This window comes from Ischnura elegans, chromosome 7 (genome assembly GCF_921293095.1).
Source record: "Ischnura elegans chromosome 7, ioIscEleg1.1, whole genome shotgun sequence".
NCBI classification, from domain to species: Eukaryota; Metazoa; Arthropoda; class Insecta; order Odonata; family Coenagrionidae; genus Ischnura; species Ischnura elegans.
Genome location: NC_060252.1, coordinates 89122762 through 89148968, shown reverse-complemented (window position 1 = coordinate 89148968; position 26207 = coordinate 89122762). Strand labels below are relative to the sequence as shown.

Sequence of the window (26207 nt, the reverse complement as noted above, 5' to 3'; positions counted from 1 at the left end):
ATCTGAACACATTTCCTGCAATTTCACTGGAAATCGTCTTTGTAATCCACTACTCATAAGACGAACTTTTTGTGGGTAAAGAGCGCCTTTAATCGTCGGATATGCCAGGCTCCCGTTGTACTGTGACAACGGGCTCCAACAGCTTGTCGAAAACGAAGAAAGCTGGACGGAATGTCTCATATCACAGGCGGATGCTTAAGTTGAAAAATCTTTTTATTGTATGTATTAACTAATCGAATCATTGACCGTGTCTCGCCCCCCACACATGTGAAAAAAGTGGTGAACGTGAATCAGTCAGACAAACTAATTGGATATGCTAAAGATTTCGTAATCAAGAACTTAGATGCCCCTATTGCATTCGAAAATCAGGAATTATTCCCTTTTAATGCAAATTGAACTTAATATTTTGCGCACTCATTCATGCAGGGACTATTTTGTAAATTCATCGTTTACCTCGTATGCTATGAGTAACATCGTGTGGCAATGGTAAGATATCAGGTAAACAAATTTCTAGTACTGAGTCTGTAAATTTGAGTCCTTTCGTATGCCTTTGACAGCTATTGACAAATTTTCGAGGCCACGGTTGCGCAAAATTGTTTATTAATTTAGGGGCAGATAAGTTTTAGCGTGTATAAAAATATTTATCAGGAATCAAGTGTTAAATCGTAGTTCACATAAAAGAAAATTACGTTAATTTTAATCATAATATTTTCTCTCGAACTAGTAAATTGGTTAAGAATAGCCTATATAAACTTATGAATGATGACTTGAGTCAAACCATATAATATTTTTATGCACTCCTTCGCGTTTATATTTACCTGCGAACTGTAATGAAGTAGACTCTACCCTCTAATTAGGACTAATTCGACAAATTACCAATGTTCTGTGCTGTGTCTCCAACTTGGACAAAGCAATTATTAAGTGTTACGCCAAGCAGAGGGTCTTCACAAGAATAAAATGTTTGAACAAAAAAATGCAACAAAGAAGAGCAACTTTGGTAGTGCCACTAAAAACATTTAAAATTGTTCAGTAAATCCTTTTACATAAATTCTTGAGTCTTATTATTTACACCCTCTTCAAAATGAACCTTGACCTTGGAGCTAAATTTCTACAACAGACTTATGATCGACCAAATAGCTGATATGCTTTAGTTTAAGTTTTTGTTTCAGCAATTGTCACTGAAAATAATCGAATTTGCTTCCTGCAGTGCTTTTTGGTGCCATGAAACATTTTTCTTTTAGGTTTTTTGACCAAAGGCTACAGTGGAAACTTTCTGTGGGATTTAAGATAGAGAAGAGTCCTTTGATTCGAAGGCTGTTCTCCACTCAAGCGGGCAACTATGATGCTGTTTTGATAACGGCAACTGTTGGTGGTTCATTTTCCATTTCTAGAATTATTTTACCTGGGAATTCTTATTTCTCTCAGCATAATATTGAAGTTAGTTCCATTTCATCTGTATGATTTTTTGCTTAACGTATGATCACTTTGAATTCCTATTACGAATGATTTGAAAATGGTAATAACGGTAAATTTACAACTCTTATCACTCTATATGCTTATTTTTTTCTTCCCATTGAAGCAAAGGATTTCTATGTCCTCTTACATAATTTTCTCTATCTTATGTACGTATTTTAAAAGCCCGGCGAGGAATGAAAACGAGCATAATTTGTATTTAAAAAGTGGCGGAACTGTAATTTTTTGAAGCAACTAATTCGTTTTTTGCGTATTTTCCTCCAAGCCATATTAATCTAAGTTTAAATTATATTGCGGAAGTAGCAAGGAAAACAGTGTTTTGAGAGTTACAGGAAGGAAGTGTGGACACGGAATTAACTCGCACATGTTCCCATTTCATCACTTCATCAGGAAATTATAGCGCCTGAATACACGAATTTATCTTTTTTTAAGTTTTAACATCATTATTTTCATAAATCGGCATTCAATTTAAAATTCGGCTTATAGTGTTCGATAGAGGGTAACTTCAAGAACTCGCTGCGGTAAGCAGTTACGCCCGCGGAAAGGCTAGAATTTGAAATAGCGCTAGGAGTTGGGTCTACAGTGACGTCAAGCCAATGGGAGCCCGAGTCGCGAATGAGGCAACCTTTACTCTAAGAACCTTGCCACAAGTGGTTTGAAAACCTCTTTTGTGCTGCTTTCGCTATGTCTAGGTTAACACTTTCGTAATTAACAAGTCTTTGTAGGAACTGTGGGTCACTGATGGGAGCTAATGCAACAAGAGGAGCGGAGAACCACATGTTTTCATTTCTTCTTGAATATATTGAAATCTATTCAACCAATAACTGCATTTTGTTCTCCTCTTTATTTGCGTACGAACGTTATTCCTTCAGCCCAAGCACATTTATCCGAGAGATTAACTGCACTTTCCTCCTCGCGCGTCAAAAATTCAATGGTACCGCTCCTTGCAATGCCAAGCAAATCATCAAGTTTTGTTACGAAAGATTCTCTTCTCTTCATATCCACTGTAGTTCACGCTCTCTTTATGCCGTTGCACGTTCATCCATTCTTTGCGTCATTTTTCTAACTTTTCAATCGCCTTATTTTCCGTAACAACAGGAATTCTAGTTTTATACTATGGATGAGACGCATTTCTCACGGTTTTTCTCGCACTAAGTCTTACAAATTTCGAACCCATTAGGTGATAGAGAAAACACATAGTACTTCTCTCACTGTCGGTAAATTTGAGCTGAGTATTTCTTCACTTTCTTTTCCAACCAGTTCAATGCCTGGATTTAGTCTTGATTACATGCCTTTCCTTGTTGGTCTATTCTTAAAATGAACGTCACGTTCATGATAAAGTATTTATTTCACCACTTTTCTCCTTACATCCTAAAAAACTTAGCACATCCTATCCTTTGCACACTATACACAAGAACTATCTCTATCTATCCACAGTGATCTACATCCGTGAACTGACTGCCTCGTTTCTTCTTCCTTGAATATTTCTATCTACTGTTGGAGCCCTGGAAGCCCTGCTCAATCCCTTCATTCCTTTATTATTCATAGACACATTTCTATCACATGCTTATAATATTTTGTACAGAAGATGCACTTTGGAGCAAAGCCTGCTGGAATGGTTCGCGGCCGTTTGGCGGCAAAAAATCAAGGTTTAAGGGGTCGGTACCCAGTACATAGGACGGCGTTGAAGGGTTAAAATTGACATTATAGGCTTTAACAACATTAATCATGACACAAGAGGAACAACCTATTCAATACTGTACCACTAGCATGTAAATCTTGTCATCAGGAGCAAAGTCTTTGCCGAGGGAGGGGAGGGGGTTGAGGGGAAGTCTCTAGTAAGTGGTGCGGGACATACCTCAGCGGTGCCGCGGTGCGGGGTGGCGCCCTAGGGGGGGGATTGCATTACGACGGACGATATCTCCTAAACGCTTAGAGATAGGTTAAAACAAACAGAAAATCGGTCCTAAAGGACTTTACGTTTACGTTTTACATAGAAATAGTGCTTTTTCGGCCCCAAAAAACTCAATTGAGGGTCCTTAGTACTTAGGGCCCTTGGGGCACGGGTTGCCGTTATTTTAAAGTAACCAAATTTTAACACGTGAATATGAACACCATTTGGATCATTTTGAGACCAGGAAAACGTAACTTTTCGCAATTATGAAAAATAAGGGCCGGCCTAATAAAAATATATAAAATAGTAAGCATGGTAAAACGAGAATGAAATATACCTTTTGCATGATGCGCTAATGTTAATTTTTGTAGGTCAAAATGTTTTTTGGCTAAATGTACTGTGTAAAGCTTGCCCTCCAAGAAGCTGGACATCTTCGAAATCGTCCGATTTCACGCGACTGATAGTTTTACTGTGAATGCTCAGTGTTTGATGGGTCCCTGTAGCCGCTCTGATCGGCGAAAATACAAAGTGACGCACTTTGTAGACCATATCCTGTAGAATCCGAATAAAACCTCCAATAATTCCTTTCAAATATTGGAAAAAATTACTTTTGGCCAGCTTTTTTCGATTTGGGACAACTGTACCTCGATAGCTTACTTGTTTGGCTAGAGAAGTCGACCGGAAATCGGGGGATACGGGTTTGCATCCCCGTCAAGTCGAATGATCTTTTCACTGCGAATATTTCACACAATTCACATGCTACATTTGGAGCATATATCTCATAATTATTCATTAAATTATTAAATTTTATTTACATTCAACATATTTATCATCCTGGAATCGATGTAAGAGAAATAGAATTCACGCGATTGATTCTCGATTCCGATTCCAAGTCCGAGAATCGGTGGAATCTAAAATCGACGTTTGAAATACACTCATCCCCAATAATAAGGTATTTAAGGACTGTGTACGGATCGCACCCTTCTCGCATGAGAACGCTACTGCATCCACAGTGCGATGGGAATTCGGACGGAACGCATGTCTTTGGGGTACATCCACGATTTTTACACACCCATAAAATGAGATAACCAATTAATCTCGTTTAGGTGGTGTGACACCTACGACGCTCTGAATATATCTACCAATATCAGCTCTGCCGGATGGGGGTGTGTCCAAGGAATTCGACTCTGCTTTAAAGCACAAAAAAAATCTTTACATTCAAGGACAGCTGGAAAACGAGACTGCTGCCTTAATTTCAAGGTCAAGGTGGATTCATCCTCAAGTATCAGTTATTTACTAATCCATGTAGAAGAGGAGAATGCCATTCTCGTGCTGGCCGTTGGACACCGAAGACTGAAAATCATTTTCAATGTCTGCTCCAAGGAAGTGTTGCTGAACTGCTTCTCCTCTACAAGAAGAACGGGCTACTACAACAATCCTGAGGATATTGCTTTCACGGTAGGTTGACATCTGGTTTACTAATGTTTTACTAACTTATATAGATTGCAACAAGTGTGTGCCAAAGAAATTATCCTCACAAATTAGATATTTCCTAGAGATTTGAATCGTCACTTCATCAATCAAATGATTATATTGATAGACAAATGAGTACGACAGTTAATTCATCATTACTCTAAATAGTACTCAAATTATTTCACGATTTCAAAAATGATTAAGGTGAAAAAGTCGATGAATACATGTTTAATCGAGTAGTGACTAGTGTACACTTCTAAATACTGCGTTAATCCGAAGACTTCCACATTGGTCCTTCACGATATGTACTGCCTTGATCCCGTAGTACCTAAGCCCGAAGTGGAATGCAACTACCGGGTCCTAGCACCGGTGGACGGATACTTCACTCATACCAACATTGTAGGAATGTATGCACATTTCGATCATCCTTACAAGAGGACCCAGTGCCGAATCGATTGGAAGGAATAAAGCGAGGACGTTGAAGTGGCATGCAATAATATTCGCAGGTATTCCCAGGTTCCTGATTTCCGTGAGGTACCATCAGGGTCTAATTCGGTTACGGTGGAAAATGAAAAGGAAGATACATGCATGAATGAAGTGACCACCAAGCGGTGGTTATCGAACTGATGCGAGCCATGTTGATAGTATTTATCGAACTACATTCATCAAACTTGTTTGGTAAAAGTAACAGAAATATTAATTGCTCCGTATGAATCCAAATTGCGACGAGTTCGATTAGAAACTGGTATTTCTAACCATACTTTTTGCAATATTTCATCGCTGTATGTAATGCTTAAATGCTTAATTAAAATGTAGTTAACTGTTATTCATGAATTTCATAAACTCGTTATGTTATGAAATTAAGTATAAATTGAGTGTTACAGTGGACATGATCTCAACGTTATTTTTGTATTTGAAGCGAATGATTTAGAGACTCTGTCGGAGTCATAGAAAATTTTATTTTTTTAGTCCCTCAGAAAAAAGTCCCTCAGAAAAAACGTACCATGCGCTCGTTTTACTCGAAGGTGGAAATATTGCTAATATCTAATCTAGACATTGGAAAAGTAAACGATCCTTAAGTAACAAACGGCAGACAAAAAGTGTAAGACCTTCCAGAGTGACCGAAACATGCCACAGGCCTTTTGCGGGGAGGTTGGGGGGCGAAGCCCCCCCCCCCCCAGCGAGCAATAGCGAGTTAAGTCATATGATCGCTCAGGTGACAATGATTATTACTAATGTAAGCTAATATTTTAGATGTAGATGTACAGCATATCAATTTGTCGTGTCCCGAAAGGAGTATATTTGATTTTCCAAGCTCATAGCTATGAGCGCTAAATCTTTTCTACACCAGAGCTAATTAACGTAACACATAATTCAATTTATCTCATTCTCATACGTTCCATCATTCATCACTACACCCATTAAGCGTCTTCATTTCTCCTCATACAACGCTTTCCCGATGCCTCACTAATACTTCTGAGTTTTTGTTCACAGGCCTTTCTATATAGCCTAGCCTTCTGATCAGCGTTATTCTCAGAACCCTGAGGCACTTTCTCTTTGTCGAGTCGAGTACATATTTTATTTACCTCTCCACCAGCATAGGAGACATCCGAGATCATGATGGAGAATTGCTTTACAACGTCCATAGTCCTCACATTTCTCGTCATCGCAGTCAACGGCTCATCCTTTCAGGCGACCAGCGACCAGATGTTTATCGTGCTAATGACGCCCAACGATACGAAGGCTTCCACATTGTTCCTTCACGATATGTACTGCCTTGACTCCGCGACCGAGTACCCGCGACCGAAGAGGAATGCAACTGCCGGGTCCTAGCACCGGTGGACGCAGGGGCGGATCCAGGATTTTTTTCTGGGAGGGGCACAAGCAAGGCCGTATCCAGGATTTTGTTCTGGGTGGGGCACAAGGATACCTCGCAATACAAAACGAATGCAATGATAATGGGACCGTATTAAAAATCTTGCATATTTTTGAGGGTCTGGGGGGGGGGGGGGCACGTGCCCCCGTGCCCCCCCCCCTGGATCCGCCTATGGGTGGACGGATACTTCACCCATACCAGCATTGTAGGAATTTCCGCACATTTCGAGCATCCTTACAAGGTGACCCAGTGCCGAATCGATTGGAAGGAAGAAACCGAGGACGTTGGAGTGGAATGCAACAATGAACGCAGGTATTCCGAGGTTCCTGATTTCCGTGAGGTGTTAGGAGGGCGTCATTCGGTTACGGTGGAAAACGATAATGAATATATGTGCATAAATGAAGTGACCACCAAGCGGTATTATAAGTATGGTTTTGAAAGCTGCACGGAACAGAGGCCAACAGTTGTAATGATATTCGAGGAGAGTCACTGCATTCATTTTTCTCTCAGAAATACAGTTAATAAAGTTGGTGGCATATTTCCGGTTTCTGGTGGTTTTATATTCGGCAGACGTGACCGATCTTGAACCACGGCAAACAAATGCGTTTACAACAAGAGGAGGAGTTGCAGGCCTTTGAGGAATAACTGAAGTGGCATGAGTGTAGGTAATTGAAACCATGATGCTGGAAATATAACTACTCTTCATAAGACCCACTAGTTGGAACGAGGAGGGTAAGACTGTACTTTGATTCTATCTAACGATTTGATCGTTGGATCCTTCTTCCTCATAGAATGGTCCTCCAAGATCGTTAGAACATTAATTGCGTAAGATTGGTTTCGCTAATAGTAGGACCCGCCCGCCTTCGTGACGGTGCGGGATTCCTCGTCCCTTCCCTTCCTTCCCTATCCACTCCCAGGAGGCGTCGTCGGGCTCCTATCGCGGCGGCGCCTCCTTCCTTGTTCCTTCCCCTCCTGGGTGCAGAGGAGGAAAGCTCGCGCTTAGAATCCCTGCCCCAGGAGTGTAACCCGCGAGCCCGTCCTAGTTGCCTCGTTTCCACTGTACTTTGATTCTCTGATTCTCAAAATGAATAAATAATTTTCTCACCACTAATAATTCCCCTATATTGTCCATAGAACGTTGTTACATGCCTGCTTCGTTGCTAAACTTGCCTTTAAAATATGATTGACCACATCGGCTATATTTTCATATAGTAATTTTTTAGAAAAATTTTTAACGAGGTACAATAATTATATTCCTTCCATTTTAAAATGTTTATCTAATTTTTGAATGCTATTAAAAATTTCTAATGAAAAAAAAAATAATAGTCACTCACCCGATATTTGCTTTAAATTGGCGGTAGTTTTTGATACTGTATGAGTAGACCTAATTTTCATGCCTCACATAAGGCTTCAGTGTGTAATTTCAGCGTAAAAAGCGAGTCAAAGTACTATGATTATGTTATATTATACTAGCTGACCCGGCGAACTTCGTATCATCTAAAAATCAATGAAAATTTTAGTTACACCATTTATAAATTAAGAGTGGCTATACCTTTCTTTAATCATATTTGACTTATTTTAATAAAATAATGAAACAAATTCAATAAAACTACATAAATAAGTATCATAATTGCTTGTCAGAAAGACATTTTCTATATTAAATCTACAAAGGGTAGATCGGGGCACGTTTACATGGATATTTTTTTCAATTCTAATTTTGTTGTTTCAGCTTATAAAATGATATACATTATGGTTTCATGAAGCAGTTAATAAAGTCAAAATTTTATGCATTCAGCTGTGGGATATTTGTGTTAATAACAAAAAAAATGTGTTTAGGTCTAACTCTGTTGCGTAAACTGTGCCCGCTCGCGGGGAAAGATGTTAGACTGACGCTTGACCGATGCTCAAATCGTGTAAGAAATGCCCTTAAGGATGCAGTATTACTCTGAAATGACTTTAGGCGCGCTACTTATAGTACCTCTGTCTGGAAAAAGTGCACTGCGTAAGAGTGCTCCATGCGTAAACGCACCAAAATTCAGATGGATGGTTGGTGACTTCATCTTCGTTTATTACGCTGTCAATAGATTTGAATGAATGCAGTTTACCAACTATTTGATCCTGATTTACCTAGTTTGAGTCATCCACATCTTCGTTCAAAGCCGTCAAAATTGCTCGCTCAATCAACCATTTGTGATTTTTGTGGTGATCAATCATTTTTGGGAAAATTTGTTGATAAGCTCACCTTTCGATGAAAAGAATTTGCAAAATTTCCGAAGAAATTAAATTAGACTGCTCGATTCGTCCACAGGAACACGGACATTACTGATAGTCGACAATTGCTTGGAGACTTGTTTATAAACATTGGAGTGACGTGTCAACTAGAGCTGTGCTTACAATTAGCTCGAGTTAATTTAAAAAAATTGTTTCAATGTTTTTAATACATTTAAGTATTAAAATATTATAATGTATGAGCGATGGAAATAACAAAAAAATAATTTAATCAGTAGTTTTGACCGACTTAACAGCTGTGGCAGTGCTAAAAACTCCTAAAATAATATCCCTAATTTCCAAATTAATTTTTTCGTCAACTTTCATTTTTATGCTTATTATGCAATCCAGGGCAGAAACGAATCGAAAAAAATAATTATAATTTAAATCGGTATAGTCGTTCACGCGCCGTATTTTAATACAACTTCAATATTTACAATACGTTACAACACCAATCAGGAACCTAGGGTTCAACGCACCGGGGCCGGGAACCAAGTCAGAAACTTGTACGCCCGCGCTCCCTGGGAGGGAACAAGGAAAGAGGCGCCCCCGCGATAGGAGCCCAACGACGCCTCTGGGATAGGAGAAGGGTTGGAAGGGAGGGACGGGGTAAACACCTCGCCGCTATAGAAGCGACGAGGGCCCACTATGCGTTACAACAATTAAAATGTTTTAAATATATTTAGAAGCCCAGTCAATAAATAGGTCAATTCTATCATCGTATTTACACAACGTTCATTCATGGAGCGAAGAGTAATGTAATCTACGATATTTATAATCTACGTTACTTCGAGGATAAATAAATAGTAGATAAAACGGAGAGTTTTGAATTAGTGGGAGAAAACCTTACGTATGCTGTTGTGTCCCGAGATTTGAATATACCTCTCATAGAATACTTAGTCTGAACAACTGTATGTCAGTACATTTTTTGCAGAGTTCGTCCACCTATAACCATGTTTATGCTGCAGATGGTATTAACATAAATGCAACAAACGAAGTGAAGTACTGGGAGTTAGGATTACTTCTAACCCCTCGTGGGGCACTAATATAAGGAATATTGCGGCATAGCCCTCAAGAAGTTAGGGTTCGTGAAGCGTATTTGCAAAGATATTCCGATGAGAAAGTTATAGAAAGGTGGCATATCGCTTTCGTCAGCCACACCTGGATTATGCAGCGAGCATATGGGATCCGGTGTAGAAAGACTTCATAAGTGTACATAATAAAATATAATGGAAAGCTGCGCGATTCGTCAAAAACTGCAGCGGGCGTACAGACAATGTTACTCAGATGTTAGGCAAATTAGGCTGGGAGCCGCTAGAGACTCGGAGGCTTCGCGCCAGGCTTAGATTACTTGAGCAAAAGGGTAGTTTCCTTCATCAAGGAAAACGAGAGGCATTGATTGCGATTCGATACCCACCATTTAATGTATTCATAATATACAAATTGTTTGGTTTTAGAAATCCCAGTTAAGACGAATGTCAATGGTCAATGTTAACCTCATTTGAAAAAAGCCAGCGCCCATACGATGCCACTCCACGTGACGTCACAGGGCCCTAGATGCTATTCGAGTAGTAGCGAGTTTTATATTGTCTGAGATTACCAATGCATGCATGAGGCACAGAGCTCAGGGAAACATGTCTTAATAATCGCCTATTAAAATTGCCTATGATCGGAAAGTTTCTTTCGTTTTATAGGGTATAAATAATCCTTATTTAAACCAAGCGATACCTGCTAGCAGGGTACTCTACGCTACCGCCACGCTCGGCAGCAAGCAGCCTGCATCGCAGTGGCGTTCATATCCTCGCACCCAGGTGGCCTCTCACAGCGGCAGCCGGAACCAGAATGACGTCACACGGGCTTTTCCCAGCATTCATACTTAGCCGTCGCATGTTCGCGCGCTTGAAAATTTTCACTTTTCATTAAATTGCGAAAAATAGATACTATCGTCATTTAAAAATCTAAAAGCGTGAAATACGTACTCCAAGAGTAATAATCTTTTGATTTGAAACTTTCGCCAGACTTTAATATGTACGTTAATGCCAAACGCTGGGATTTCATCCACCATTTACCACTAGGTGAACCATTTTCGCAAATCTCTAAAATGTAGCTTTGCGGTTAAAGGAAACCTAAACTCTTGCCCAATTTCTAATTTAAAAAAGCCGCATTACCATTCATAAAATCATATAAAGCAATGGCAGCGAAATTAAGATGGTAAAAAACCTGTAAACAAGTAAAAAATGAGAAAGGAAGCTGAAAAAAATTTACGATAAACAGTCTCGATCTTTATATCTTCACTACCACAGCACCAAGCGAGGCCACCGCAATCACAATTATTACGTCCAACAATAAGCATTATAGAAACTAAGGGTGAAAACCGGTGCAAGTATGCAGTAAATGCACACGAAATAATCATTAAGTCGTACATAAAAAGGAGCAGAATGATAAATTTGCAGTTATAAAATACTTTATCCCTTTGAGTGCTTATATATTCACTTACAAGCGGGATATATGCGGAGCGCAGTCGAAAACTACGAAAGGAGTAAAGGATACTAAATTTCCTTGAGAAGCAGAAGTGGTGCCACAAACTTTGTCCTTAAACTTTTGAAAGTGACTATACGAGTATATCTGACGAAAATATAAGTGAAATTACGGATATTTTCATGTAATAAACAAATGAATGAGTTACTCTTTGATTTTGATGACACTTATCATTTTTTAATGTACGAAACTGACTTGAAGAATTTCCAGGAACATAGGTGAACCAAAGCGAGGCCTTTGCTTAAAAATGCTGTGCAAACGAAATATGAATGCCGATCCTGAAAGAAACGGAGAGAGCCCCGAATTTCCTCCCTTCAGAGGTGCAGAAACAGCTAGTAGGGGAAAGATATTGATTGCGATGAGTTGCTCTTTTATTTTATAATCTACATCCGGAAGCTAAAAACTGTAATAAGGATTTTACAATTGTATGTTCACAATTTAAAGCATTTAGGATAATTGCCGTGATTACTGTTTCAATCAAAGCTGTCAATATTTCATCTTGTAAAACTTTCATTTCAATGAAATGATTCTTTTTGAGACAAAAATTTGTCCAGAGTCTCTGTTAATGTCAGTACATTTCTGGAATCATCCAGAAAAAAATTAACATTGTGTTTCGCCATGACGATAAACTTTTGGCCACTATTTCCACGAATGCAGTGTGTTTACGGCTTCTTCAAGCATTGCTCACGCGTAATTCATGAGGTTCACACGTCACGCGGCGTCAGCCAATAGAAATGCGTCGTGGGAGTGGCCGAGGCTCCTAGCGGACTTTTAAAACTGCTTGTCTCGGGTAAAAATTGGATTTGAGCTCTGAAAATTGGCCTGTGTGTTTTTCATTCATATCTTTTTGGTTTTAAATATCGAAAACCAATTTTTAATTCTGAGTGTTCCCTCCAATTAAAAAGAAATAGGAAGCCACCCTATTGAGAATAGATATCATTGGGAGTGACACGGAGAACATCGCATCAGAGCCCCACTATATTTCCGGGTCCGACAGAAGCGATAAATTGAGAGAGATATTTTGTCGAACGGATAGATATAAGAACTCGTTTTTCCCCCGAACCACAAAGGGCTTCAACGAATTCTTGTCATAATTTTGGTTGAGAAATTGGTGTTTATATGTAGATGGTTGTTCTCCTAATATCCTCGCTACACGCCTGGCTTGCGAGGTAATAACTAGTATGCAGAATTAGGTAGATGAAATTTTGAAAAAAATGAAGAAAAATAAATTCAGGCGACGCGCCAATCCTAGTAAAAGATTTTTACCATCAATAATTTATAAAATCCGAAGATTCAAGCATGATGGTGTGGAATGTTTTAATGCTGACATTAATACTTGCCGCACGCTATACCGTGAACCAAGGAAACTGTGTGGAGAGGGCCAATTTCTATCCCATAGAAGATTAGTTCCTGTTTTCACTTCGGTCGTATTTTGATCGGTTTTCAAAAATGTCCGCGGCGCGGTGATGTGTGAAATGCGAAATGCACTTTCTAATATTTTGCTGTACAGTGTTCGTCATTTCGAGGAATAGCATTGAGCTGTTATGAATTTTGATTTTTATATGTAGATTGTTGGTGTCATACCACCCCCAACCATACGCCTTTTAGGCGGCTTGTGTGGTAGTATGTTGATGAAGAAGAAAAAACTAACAATCATATAAGGGAAAGTGAGAGGAAAGAATTGCAAGGTCTGTGGCGGTTAAGTTACTAGGAGAGGTTATAAAGGATGTAAGAAGAAATACATCACAATAAAAAGGCTAGAGACTTATCTTGGTAGACACGATGCTCCGCGATGCTAATGATAAAAACTTACATCAAACTCATTCCGTCTCATACGTTTCCTCGCTAAAACCTTACGATAGCCGATCGTATTCCCCCTGATAATTATTATAATTACACACATTACAAAACAATATGTTGAACTATTGTAAGGGGAGCGCTTTTCTCGAGAAAAAAGTCCGTTATCACGATGAAGATTGCTTGAAGTAAGGTTGCAAATCAAAAAACGGGTGCTAATACATAATTCTTTCGATATGTCTTTAGGGAGAGCTTTTCTTTACATTGTATCATAAATACCCAGAAATAGCTTAAGATTCCGTAAAAACGCATGGAAATTCAATTTTCAATGTCCTTCAAAATAAGAAAGAAATTTCACAAACCAAATTTCGCTAAGAACGATACATTGATTTCGAAAAATTATAATTTAAGGATGACAATTTTCTTTTAATCCATTTTTACACATTGGAAGAGAAATTTAACCACAATTAGGTAAATCTCGGATCGAAAAATCTTTTAGGGTGTGATAGCACGAGAAAGCACTGATTTGAGATGTTAAAATAATCTAAAAGGCGTTAAAAGGCTCTAATTGCAGGCTCGTATTCTCACAATTTCAACAAATGTTTTCAATGTTAACCTGCGCAATGATTTTCCCCGGGTAAAACGGCCATAATGCATATTCAATCAACTAATTTATTATTTATTGCATAATTATTTTCTTTTATTGGCATACATTTTTGTTATTTCATGGTGGCTAAATTCAATATGATTTATTACTGGATATTATTTATTAATTTATTTTATTCTCAAACTATCGAATACAGCTCATTTTGGCAATTATATATTGGATTGTTCGACAAATTTAACAATTAAACGTACACGGACAAAGCTGCACCGGATAGGGGAAACCTACCCAAGTGGGACTCAAACCCGCGACCTCTTGTTTGGCAGTTAAGGACTTCACCCCTCTGGCACAGGGGGTGGCCAAATTAACTAATGCTGAGTTTAAAAGGATGGAGTAGTGCATTTTTTTAATAGTGTTAAATTTTAACCAAGCTACATAAAGCGTAGGATCAAAAAGTAATTGCACTGAACTAATAAATTTTCTTTTTCTATCGTGACTCATCCTTCTTATTCCACGAAATGGCTCCCTTGCGCTTCGACACAACGCGTACAAGATTCCCAAGCATGGTGTGGGCTGAAAAAATCTCTCTTTCCGGCTGCGGCTGAGTGCGCACGAATTGAACTGCTATTCGCATAATGTCCACAGAGAAAAAAAACGGCTCGGTAGCTTAACTTGCTAAAGCACTTGCACGGGAATTTAGATATACGGGATTGAATCCCGGTTGGGGCGAGTGATTTTTATCTTTGTGGAATTTTCGCACAATGTGCGTTGCAGGACACTCCGTAAAATTTTTCGTTTTAGTCCACCTATGTTCCTGGTAATTCTTCAAGTCAGTTTCATGCTATTAAAAATGATAAGATTCATCAAAACCAAAGAGTAACTCATTCAACTTCCCGCCGTGCGATGTTGGCCACAGCGTTCCGGCCGAACGGCAGGTCTACTTGCTTATATGGTCTGAGGTGATTTTGATTTATTTTTGGCTACATCCAACTATTTGCCCGAAAACATGCAAAAACAATGTAACGGTGGGCATCAAGGGTTATCTAATTAAGGATTTACATTTTTTATGGAACACACCCTCCACAAGTAACGACGCGACGCTACTGAGTCCGCAGTGCGATAGGAATTGGGATGAAGTGGATGTCTTTGATGATACATCCACGATTTTTAGCCACCCATAACAGGAGGAAACCAGATCTTCTCAGTCTGGAGGTTGAACTCATTGGACGCTGTGCCCATGTGCTCTGAAAACCTCTATAATATCAGCTCTTCCGGATAGGGGTGTATCAAAGGAATTCAGCTCTGCTTTTCACTCACACGAAAAATAATCTTTAGATTCAAGGCCGGTGGGAAAATGAAATTGCATCTTTAAGTTAAATGTCAAGGTGGAATCGTCCTCAAGACATCGCTGAGTCTTAGTTTTTTACTAACCCATGCATAAGAGGAGAATAACATTCTCGTATAGGCGGTTGTACACTGAAGACGTTCTGCCAATGAGCTCTGGAAATCATTTTTATTATCAACTCCGAGGAAGTGTCGCCGACCTGCATCTTGTCTGCAAGAAGAACGGGAATACTACTACTACTATCGTTAGGATATTGATTTCATGGTAAGTTGTCATTAAGTCACTAATTATTACCAACTTATGAAGATTGCAGTAGAGTGTGTGCCAAAGAACTCCCTCACTATTATCCTAACAATTGTGATGTTTTCTAAGTATTTGAATGGTTGCGTGAGTAATCAAATGATTACATTGATAGACGAATGAGTAAAACATTTAGTTCATCATTACTCGAAATAATACTCATATTATGGCATGGTGTCAAAAATGGCTAAGATGAAAAATTCGATGAATGCAAGTGTAATAGTGCAGTGACTAGTGTAAAATTTCGATATAACGCGTTAATTGCCAGTGCATTCCTATTCAACTGCATTCACTCTAAAACCTGAGAGTTTTCGCAAAATAATAATTTACGTCTATTATACCTACTCATTTCATCAGAAGGGAAATAACGCGTTTGCTAAATTAATCCCTGTTTTGTAGAATTAAGTCACATGATCTCTCAGGTTACAATGGTTATTAATAAGCTAATATTGTAGACGTAGATGCACATCATATGAATTTGTCGGGTTCCAAAAGGCGTATATTTTATTTTTCTAACTCACAGCTATGAGGGGTAAATCTTTTCTACACCAGAACTAATTAGCGCGGCACATAATTCCTTTTATCTCATTCTCATACGTTCTACTATTCATCATTACACCCATTAACCGTATTCATACCTCCTCATCCCACGCTTTCCCGATATCTTACAAATGCTTATGAATTCATTATTTACAGGCCAATCTATATAAAACCTTGCCTCCTCAGCGTATTCACCGAGCCTTCTGAGGACTCATCGGAGACAGTTGACAATCTCTGCGCACGAGAGATACCACTTCTTGACATTAGAGCTCAAGGAATTGAGAATTTATTGAAATCGTTCAGTCCAAATACGAGGGCGTTTAATTTATCAAACTCCGATCGCTCAGCAAAAACACCATACAATCGTTAGGCAGGTACTGCGCAGGCAGGGCAATTGCGTGCCCTCCATACCATACGCTCAAGTCATTTCTGGCAGTGAGTTGTTAGTTTAAGGTTAGTAGCAATCTCATTAACTACAATGGTTCAATTGATTCTCCCGCCAAGCGTGCATTGCGGAGAGACAGACAGAAAACTCGCCGAATAGTATTGACATATCTTGACCTTTATGTCGATAACAGATTTTTTAATAGCTAGAGTGTGAATCAGTGTGAAACATTACGTCCTTTCCCATTCAAAACAAAAGAAGAGGCATGCTGACTTATGGAAGAATTCTGATCCATGACAACGCCCGCCATCTCAGTGCTGATGAAGCCCAACAATTTCAACTTGAGCAATTTCAACGGGATATTTTCAATCACCCGTGCAATGTCGGCACAGTGCCTTGTGACTTTTATCTTAACGCTGAATAGAAGAAGTGGCCAGGAGGGAAGCGTTTTCAAACGGGCGATGAGCCTCAAGGCAAAGGCAAAATCCGTAGGAAGTCATTGGCGACAACATCCTATGAAAAAAGTATGGTAAAGTTTGTTAACATTATGCAATCCTTCTATCGCCAAGGCGATTGTGCCGAAAGTAGCAACGAAATCATTTTTAATCAATCACTTCGTCTTTTGTTCATGAAACATCGGAGGTTGAAAAAAACGCCATCGTAAATCACCTGGTCCAGACGATATCCCTTCTCGCGTGTGTAAAGAACTGGCTACAGCGACTATACTCTACTTGCAGTCAATATACCGTAAACCCAACAAGCAACAAGTACCTAATGACTGGAAAATTGCCAATGTAACGCCAATATTAAAAATGAAGACATAGAACTGCCATCTAATAACATACGTCTATCTCTTCCAAATTCTTTGAAAACATTGTTGTTAACTCAGTTATGAAACACCTAGATGCGCCAAACTTAAATTATGGGGTCAGAGGTTCCGTTCAAACAGCAATGAAGTGAAAACGTCAAAAAAGCCCTCGTGAAAATTATGATAGAAAATCAGAAAAAATCAGATATAAAGAAACTTGAATTATCAGAAAAGTTCACAAAACTTCGTATAAAAGAAGCTTTATCGATTGTAGTTGTAAAATGCCATATTACGAGGGTTTATTGAAAAGTAAGGTCCCCAACGACGCCATTTCCGAACGCGAGCCGCTAGGCAAAATTTGACTACAGAATTGTATTCCTTGGTTCCTACGCTAAAATTGAAAACCACTCACGTTACCGTCGGTCACTCAAGCGCTGTGTGGCAGTCGTTTACGATGATGCTCCGGATCAGCGCGCCCGCCAGGTGCGAATTACGCTAAGTCATATTCGATTTTTGAAAGCGAAAAAGTTTTCTTCGATAGAAATTCGTCACCAGTTAGTGGAAGTATATGACGAGAAGTGTATGGGAATCAAAAACGTGCGGAAATGGCGTCGGGAGTTTTCTGATGGACGGGAAAACGTCCATGATGAGCAGCGGTCGGGGAGGTCGAGTTTGCCGGAATCCACTGCGGCTCGAATTGACGAGATGGTGCACAATAACCGTAAAATAACCCTTCTTGAGATAAAGGAAGGTCTTAATGAAGGGTGTGGCAATTTTTTAATGCAGAATATTTAATGCGGACGTCCTCCGTTACAACATGGCGACTGCCAGGTGGGTCCCTAAGCAGGTAACCGATGAACACAAAGAAAAGTACGTCCCCATGTTTCACATCAAGCGATCGCCGTACCTACTCAATAAATTTGGCTGGGATATCATCCACCATACTCCTTACAGCCCAAAAGTTGCCCCGAGTGACTAACACCTTTTTTTCCGCTTTCAAAAAACTCCTTGGGGGACAGAGATTCTAATCAGACGAGGAAATGCAAGACGCAGTCGACAGTTGGCTGCGAGACGCGGCGGGAGAGTGGTACGACTCCGGTATTAAAAAGCTGGTTAAATGGATGCATAAAGTAATTCGTCATCAAGGCGTCTACGTAGAAAAATAGCAAAATGCTCAGCCTTTCTAATGATCTGCGCAAAGTTGAGAATAAATTTATTTTCCATTAAAAAAATAGGATACCATACTTTTCAACACCCCCTCGTATTAAGAACTGCTGTTGTAAGTTGCTGATTTCCACCACCTAATTCTAAAAGCGGAAGCTGATGTAATCCTAAGAACTGAAAGTTGGTTATCGGGTGAAATACGTGACATTTATTCACATGTTTATCAATAAAAAATTAAATTAAGCTAAACATGAGTACAAGCAAAAGGAATTCAACACGACGTTATCAAGGCATTTTTCAGTAGCCCGTATGCTTTATGTTGGAATTCCTTGAAGTTAAATTTATAGACACTTCCATATCCGAGAGGCGGCTACTGAGAACGATTTATTCATGTGAGGCGTTTTCGGGTGGGTATGTTGTGTACTTCAGTTTTCCTTACGAATTGCTCATTCAGGTAGGGCGGATAACCGGTCGGAGTATGTGTCTACTTGTCAATAACTCTTCCCGAAATCATGAAATCATATACGATATACAGTTTTTTTTACAAACGTTTTAGGACAGTACTTGTGGCGCCACTTCTGCTTCTCGAGAAATTTTATTTTCCCTTACTCTTTTCGTTTCCCTAGGTCAATCACCGAAAACATTTCTATCTTCATCCGCAAACGAAGCATTTTCGGTGATTGACCGACGAAAACAAAAAGATTAAAGAAGACTAAAATTTCTCGAGAATCAAAAGTGGCGCCACAAACACTGTCCTAAAACTTTTGAAAGTGACTGTCCATGAGAAACAGTAAAACGGTAACAGGAGAAGGAGTTGCTCAAATAGGAGGAGAGGCTCAACTTGTATGAATATCAAGCAGAGCCGATAATTTTGCAGATAGTCAAATGGAAAGTGCTTGGAGCTCAATCGACTGCTCAGCTAAGAGAATCTTTTTATACGCATATTATAGACCACCATATTCAATCCTAAATTCAGTTTTACCGATAGACATTTAGATAAGGCTTATCAGAGAAATTGTAATAGTTTCACAATAGGCGGCAATTTCAATGTTCCATCGATCGATTGGGAAAAACGTTGTTTTAAAAATTAAGTAAAGACAAGAACCTGTGCGAAACTTTGCTTTACACATTGAATGCCAATTCCTTGACTCAGCAAGTAGATAAACCTACCAGGAGTAACAACATTGTAGACCTCTTACCAACGAATATTCCAGAATGCGTAATCAGCTCTGAGGCGTGGCTGGTATAAGTGACCACAGGGCAGGGCATCGAAAATTTCATATCGTCTCCGATAGAAAACAGGCGTCGAAAAGAAGGATGTAGGTACTTATTCCATAGTGCGGGTTTTGAAGGGTTGAATCAGTACTTGTTGAACTAATTCACATATTTCAAAGACGCTACTCTCAACTTTGGGGAATACAACGTACGGGAGAAGTTTGTAAACATTATGCAAGAGACCGTGGATAGTACAATACCGAGTAAGTTTAATTGTTTGAAAGCTGAAACGAAACCGTACAATGCATAAGTCGATAAAGGTCTCGATAGAGACAAAGACTCTCGAAAGAAACAAATACTACTCGCAAAAATGAAAAATACATATGTGGGTCTTACTGGTGATAAATACAAGAAATGTATGAAAATTATGAAAAATCAAAAAAAAAGAAACAAAGAAAACCCTTGGGAAGGCATTGAGTGAATTTAAAAAAATAATGGGCGTATATTTAGACGACATTTCTAAGGCTTTCCGGTCATATGTAAAGAAGGTACAGGGAAATAGCTCTACAGTCACTTCACTTAAAAATGAAGGAGAAGATAGAGAGACGAATGATCGAGGTAAAGCTAATATCTCAAATTAATTTTCGTAAAAAAATTAAATTCCTTTTTTTTACGTCGTGAAATTAGTGTCTTCACTAATTTCAAATGGCGTCCACAGAGAAAGAAATCACTGATTTGTTGAATCAAGTCATACAATCACTCAGGTGACAATGGTTATTACTAAGCTATAATATTGTGGATGTAGATGTACATCATGTCAATTTTTTCGTGTCCCTAAAGCCGTATATATGATTTTTTAAACTAATTTCTAGGAGAGGTAAATCTATTCTATAATCGTCATCCCTCCTTATCCAACGGTTTCCCCATACCTCACTAATGCTTCTGAATTCATTATTTACAGGTGTTTCTACATGAAACCTAGCCTGCTGACCAGCATTGTTCTCACAACCCAGAGGCACTCTTTCTTCGCCGAGTCGAGTACATATTTTATGTAGCTCTCCGCCTGCACAGGGAACATCTGGGATCATGATGGAGAATTGCATTAGAATGTCCTTCGTCCTCGTATTTCTGGTCATTATAGTCTATGGCGAATCCTTCCACGCGACCAATGACCAGATGTTTATCGTGCTACTGACCACGGACGAAATCAAATCTTCCACATTAATCTTTCATGATATGTACTGCCTTGATTCCGTAGTTCCCACGACCGAAGCGGCATGCGACTATCAGGTGTTCGCACCGATGGAAGGATACTTCACCCATACCAACATTTTAAGCATGTTAATAGATTTCGAGCATCCCTCCGAGGGGATCCAGTGCCTTATCGATTGGGAGGAAGAAACCGATGACGTTGAAGTGAAATGCGACCAAAATAATAGCTCTTTTTTTCAGCTTCCTGAGACTCGTGTGATGATACCAACCGAGTATAATTGGGTTACGGTGGAAACGGATGATGAATATAAGTGTACGAATGAAGTGTCCAGGGTGTGGTACTACAAATTTGGCTTGGAAAATTGGACGGAACAAAGACCAACCGTTGTATTTGTATTCGAGGAGGGAGAATGCGCTCTTTTTTCTGTCAGAGGAGGTGGTTTTAGTGGTGGTTTTATACATGGCAGACCTGACCGCTCTTGGACCACGCTAAACAAATGCGTTTACAACAAGAGGAGGAGATGCAGGCCTGTGAGGAGTAGTTGAAATTACGACGTTGAAAACATGCTGACACTTGAAAAGACCCACTAGTTGGAATGAAGAGTGTCAAAATGTACTTAGATTCTCTGATTCTCAAAATGCAAAAGGAATTTTCTAGCTACTTATAGTTAACCTATTATTACTAGCGTTATTAACAGAAAAATATAGCAGATAATTAATTCACAACATTTGTATGAACTACCAAATACATTTTTGCGACACTTGTTTTTTAAATGTGATTGATCACATCGGTTATATTTTCATGGAGTAATTCGCATAGTCTTAATTTTTAACCAGGTACAATAAATATGCTCCTTACATTTTTAAATTAATGTCTAATTTTTGAATGCTATTAAATATTTCTAATGGAAATTTTTTATTTATTTAATAATGGTCATTCACCCGATATTTACTTTTAGTCAACAGTAGTTTTGAATGTTATAGGACCTCACTTTTATGCCTCATACAAGGCTGCTTCATGATGTAATTTCAGCGTAACATGCGAATCACAGTGCTAAGGTTATGATATAGTGGGACTGGTGCAAATGTGGGAGCTTGTTGGTAATGTGGAAGCATATCCTTTAGGGTTTGGGAGGCACTGTAGGCTAGTGGTGACTGCATCAACTTCTTGGCCTGCTTCTTTAGTAAGCCTGTATGAGGGGTGACAGTTCACCCATGGTTTATTGTCTTTGAAATACTTGTTCCAACTTTCTCTTCACTCTTAAACTTTTGAGGTAAGATTCTAAGTTTAAATTTAACACCTAGTCCACCAAGCTATTTTTTAGTGTTAAAAAAGTTAATGTTCCTGCGTCGCGGACATTTTTGGAAACCGATTTTTTTATTTATTTTTTTTATTTTATTCCCAAACCACCGAATACAGCTCATGTTGGCCATTTTACATCGGGGTATTCAACAAATTTAATAATTAAACGCACACGAACAACCATGCCCTGGGCAGGGGAAACCTACCCAGGCGGGCCTCGAACCCGCGACCCCTTGTTTGGCAGGCGAGGACGTTACCCCGCCGCCACCGAGGCCGGCAACGAGATTTCAGATTCAGATTAAAACGAGACCGATATGGCAACAGAAATCTGTATTCTATGGGATGGAATTGGGCATCCTCTATGTGGTCCTCTTGGGTGCCTTATCGTTTACCCGGATTTCGTGTTTGGACAGGATATATATTAAGTATTGTGACGGTCTTGGCCCGTCCGAGCTGATGGACCCCTCTCCTCCTTTCTACCTATCCCTCTATTTCTCCCTCCACACAGGGTTTCGGTGTAGGTGGGTTATGTTTGGCTCGAGTGGCCTAGGTTATGTTGACTGAGAATCATAAATAGGAGTGACACAATGCTCATCTGAAACCCCTCCCAAGTGTGTGGTGATCTCTCCCTAGCTCGACAGATATATACAACTATATCTGTATAATACCCTTGGAGTCACCTCTAGGGTGTTTTTATTATTATTATACATTGCTGCAAGTAGACTATTGCCTGGTGGAAGCATTAGATGTACGTGAATAAAAAATGTGTAGATACCAATTTTCTATCTATCTAATACAAAGTTTAGAAACAGAATAGACACCCATGGTAAAAAAATACACTAACTCTAATCTCATACTACTAAGAATTTAACATTGTCCCAATAAACCAATTTCAAACAATCCATCATTTACATTAATACTAATATAATACAACTAAAAAATGAACTTTGACCCAATTAACCCAATTTCACACTCTCCCTTTTAAACCACCATGTAATGAATCAATAAGTGATGCGCACAAGTTTGGGAGGGAGTGATCAATCACTGGCGTGCAGTATGCACGAGGGTTCCCACATGCACACCATACAGGCATTAAAATGTTACTCATGCTAGCAAAAAATACGTGCACATTCATGCAAAGATATAAACTTGCCAAACACTCATGAAGGCAATCTGCCAAAAATGCTGTTAAAAAGGCTATGAAAATTCACATACACACGTTAATGAACACATACGTTAGTGGGTTAAGGTGCAAGTAAACTAACCTATTTATAAGTTCTGACTCTGCCGTTATAGTATCTTATTGATCGTGGAATAAACGAGGTTCTGAATCTATCTGTTATACACTCTATCTCTCTTATTTTATTTATATGATATGATCTACCACAGTATGATGGCGTTCGTATGGCATTACTCACTTCGTTGGGAAATACAATAATCTAGGATTAACGTAAAAGGTTTAGTATATTTTTCAGTCTACGGTCAAAGATTCCCATTCGAGTATATCTAATAGGATAGTAACACTAAATAAGGCTAGCGTAACGTCTTTTCACGCACCTGGTAGCTCTTCTCTGCAATCATTCTATCTCATACATATACAGGATGCTCGGAAGTTCACTGATACCCTACCACTACGACATTGTAGAGTAAGATATTCTCAACGAAAAATAACCCAAACGTATTTTGCTCAGTTACACCATTTCCGAGCTATTCGCTATTGAAGTTCATCAATCAGAGCGTAGCGCGCGCGTATACGAACGCGCTTACATAGGTGGTGTTGTTGAACCAAGAATGGTTTCGAAGCACCTGCCAGACAAACCGAAAAGATTAAATTTATCTCTAGAGCCATTTTGAACATCGTTGTTTCAGTGACACAACAACGCAGATGTCTCAGAAGTGCAAGAGGCAAGAAGCAAGACTTCCAGTCCGAAGATTTTTGGTTCGAAAGGCGCTCAATGTTCAAATTGGTTCGAGAGTAAAATTTAGTCTTTTCGCTTCGTCTGGCTGGTGCTTCGAAGCGATTTTTGGTTCTACAACATCGCCTCAGTGAGCGCGTTCGTTATCACTCGTGCTGCTCTCTGATTGGCTAACTTCAATCCCGAATAGCTCGGAAATGGCGCAACTGAGCAGAAAATGTTTAGGCTATTTGTTGTTAAAGATGACTCACTCTATAACCTCTGTGGCAGTGTATCAGTGAATCTCCGACCACCCTGCTTATTCATATGTAAGGCGACGGACGTTACCGAGAGGAGCACATCTCTACGCTTCTTTCTGATAGCCTGATTGCCATTGCTGCGAATCAGATAACGATACTATTAACGCGGAGATTCCAGTGTGATCATCACCAGAACATCTAAATAATACGTACAGATGAATTTGACTATTCCAGAAATAGGGTGCATCAACGACCTTGGGAGCAACCAGGCTGCTGCAGTGGCAAAGTTAGCATGGATCAAGGCCCTTGGAATTGGAGGCCTGCGACATCCACCATGTCAAGTTATTCCGACCACAGTGTGGTACAGACCCAAAGTGTCCATACAATTCGCCATTTTTCCGTTCCACATCATTAAGCTCTAGTAGCGGCGTCCCGCAGATTGTGCAGTAATCTCAGTGACTTCCTCTGTTTATTATTCTGATTTCAAACAGCAAGCAGGTGCAATTGAAAGTATAAAGAGGATGGAACATGTTACCTCCCATAATAAGCTAAAAGAGTGAGCAACTCATAACAGACGATGAGTACAAATGATATCGTATAGTGACTGTTGTATGCATCGAAATACTGAAGAAATTGGCAGTGCATCCCAAATCTACTATATTCACGTTGGACCCTGAGATTTTAGGCGAAGTATGTTGCGCATTCAAGGCTATCATTTAAGCATAATTTTAATCACCAAGTAATAATCAATGCTGTGCTAAACGATTACGACTACTATTCATATGACTACACATTAGTATTGATCATATATAGACATATGAGTTTTGGAGTAACAATAGTTAATACTCACCTAATTGCAAAACTAAGTCGGTCAACACCGTATCAATTACTCGTGACCCAAACAAAGTGATTCTTCAAAGTCAAAGATAGCGCTAATTTGGTCTGGTAAATTTTTGTTACTCCAGCCCAAATTAACTGCACTCGCAATTTGCTAGCTTTGATGGCGTCTGTGCTGATTCCTTTCCTATTACTCAAGAGGTCGCGGGTCCGAGTCTTGCCTCAGTAGGTCACCCCTAACCACGGATAGATGTCTGTGTACATTTAATTGCCTAGTAAAAATTTTGGCGCAAAAGGCCAACGCTGCTGTTTGCGGTCGTACAGGAGTATTTAAATAAGTTATTCTTTTTAACTCGCTCTCATTTGTACCACCCATCATTATTACATCGAGTGAGCCACGGTTTTTCCGGTATCTTTACTAATAATCTTGAATTTATATTCACGGGCCTTTCTATATAACACATAGTGTACTGATTGGTATTATTCTCAAATTCCCTAGGCACTAACTTCACGTCGAGCCACCCAAATACAACTAGTATCCCTAGGATGGAGAAGTGCATCAGGAATTTGTTTGCATAAAGCACAATAGCAGGATTCCGGGCGACCGGGTGCGCTGTAATGAGTCACGAATCGCACTACACTCTGAGAAACTATCGTACAAAAGTGAGGTTGATTTGTTATTTTTTTATTATAGTTATGATTTCTACGCGTATTTTATTAAATAAGAGTGTAAACACGACGGCGTCATGTCAATTAGTTACAAAAGAGGTTGCAAAAAATTACATTGTTCTCACTTTTTGAGTGTTATACAACTAATTGACACAAATATTTTGTATGTAGACTCTTTTTTTTACGAAATCGCGCGTAAAGAATGAAACTGTTAAAAAAATAATTATGCTTACTTATGTGTAGTAATTTTTCATGGGTAGTGTGTGATTCGTGACTCATTACGCGGTCCAACAGATGCCGGCTATTTTGTGGCGGTTGACCGGACCCCGACTATTTTTGGGCTCTTGAGCG

General features: G+C 39.3%; 1 long non-coding RNA gene across 1 annotated transcript; it reads left to right on the top strand.

Annotated features, from left to right (window-relative positions):
- Positions 1-4707: 4707 nt before the first annotated feature.
- Positions 4708-21794, top strand: LOC124162297. The gene is made up of 2 exons (XR_006865533.1): positions 4708-4825; positions 20642-21794. It is a non-coding gene; the product is annotated as an uncharacterized LOC124162297 (long non-coding RNA).
- The last annotated feature ends 4413 nt before the right edge of the window (positions 21795-26207 follow it).